We start from the raw sequence: 1,847 nt of genomic DNA, 5'->3' as shown, positions 1-1,847 counted from the left end.
TGAATCGTATTCATTTTCATTATTACCCAAGCCTAGCTGAACCTATACCATGCCCATATCAGCCCATATTTCCTTTATTTCACATTTTTATTACTCATTTTTACACCTTTTTCAAATAAGTCTTTTTTAGGTGTTTTCACTAAAATCACTTAGTAAGAGATGTTAAACACACATCAAACTTTCATTTTCTTCATTAAACATCAAAATAAAAACATGTCACACATGGGTCAAATTTCATACATGAACCCTAGCTCAAAATATGGCTAGAAATGGATAGATCATGCTTCAAGGACTTCAAAAATGCAAAGAACATAAAAAACTGGGCTAGGGAGCACTTACAATCAAGCTTGAAAAGTTGAAAACCCTAGCTATGGAACCCTTGCAAATTTCGGCATACAAGGAGGAAGATGAACACAATTTTGACTTGATTTTTCCCTTTTTATTCTTTTATTTACCAAAAGACAAAAATACCCTTAAGGCCTTTCTTTCCAGTTTTTCCTATTCATGCCCATTTTTGTCCAAAATTTTAGAACTTGGTTAAATTTCTATTTAAGGACCTCTAATTAATGATCCAATGCAATTTCATGCTTGAAGCTTCTAGAACTCATATTTTGCAATTTTTGCAATTTAGTCCTAAATATCAAATTGAACACTTTATCAATAGAATTTCTTCATGAAACCTTCACACAAGCATGCAATCATATCATAGACCTTATAAGAATCATAAAATAATCATTTCTACTTCAGATTTTTTGTCTGGAAACCAGTGTTCTAACTAAGCCCTAATTCAGGATGTCGCAGATCATGGAAAAGCATGGTTGAACGCTTTGTCGTTGGGGATTGTGGCATCTTGGAATGATCTTTGTCAATTGTTTTTTCTATGGTATCATCCTCCAAATATGAATGCCAAGTTAAGGAATGCTATTACATTTTTTCGGCAAATAGAGGATGAGACATTGTTTCAAGCTTGGGAGTGATATAAGGAATTACTTACGAAATGTCAGATGCATGGTTTTGAACACTAGACACAGATGGTGTAACACCCCGAACCCGAGACCGACACCGGAGTCGAACACGAGGTGTTAACAGACTTTAAACCCCTTACAAAAAAAATTCCCAGACACTGCCAATCTGCGTACTAGTCGCTTTAAAAATCATATCTTGAGTTTCACAACTCGAAAATCAGTTTCGTGATTTTTCCCTGAAACTAGACTCATATACCCATCTACATATTTTTTTCTAGAATTTTTGGTCGGGCCGATTAGTACAGTTTATTAGTCAAAGTCTCCCATGTTACAGGGATCGACTACCCTGACCTTTGCGCATTACGACTTGGATATCTCCTTGTACAGGGCTCCAATACTGATGCCGTTTGTTTCTATAGAAACTAGACTCAGAGAGGAATCTATACATATATGGTATGACTCCTAGTTATCTCTGGTTAATTTATAGTGAATTTCCAAAGTCGGAACAGGGAATCCAGAAACCGTTCTGGCCCTGTCTCACGAGAACCTGAATATATCTTAACATACTGTCCGTATGATTGTTTCGTTACTTTCCTATGAAAGTAGATTCATCAAGGTTTGTTTACATAATTTATTCACTATTTAATTCCCTTCCTACTATTTTTAGTGATTTTCCAAATCTACATCACTGCTGCTGTCAGCATCTGCCTTTAAGGTAGACTTTACCTATTTCATGGTTTCCATGATTCAACTAGCCCTTTTTGCATAATTAGCACAATTTATGATAGTGGTTAACCATTCCCATGGCTAATCCTTGTCAAGCATATCCACACCGAATGATTATAACATTATACTCAAACACATATAAGCCATTTTCGCATG

Source organism: Gossypium hirsutum, chromosome A03, assembly GCF_007990345.1.
Source record: "Gossypium hirsutum isolate 1008001.06 chromosome A03, Gossypium_hirsutum_v2.1, whole genome shotgun sequence".
NCBI classification, from domain to species: domain Eukaryota; kingdom Viridiplantae; phylum Streptophyta; class Magnoliopsida; order Malvales; family Malvaceae; genus Gossypium; species Gossypium hirsutum.
Note: the sequence above shows the minus strand (reverse complement) of the source record.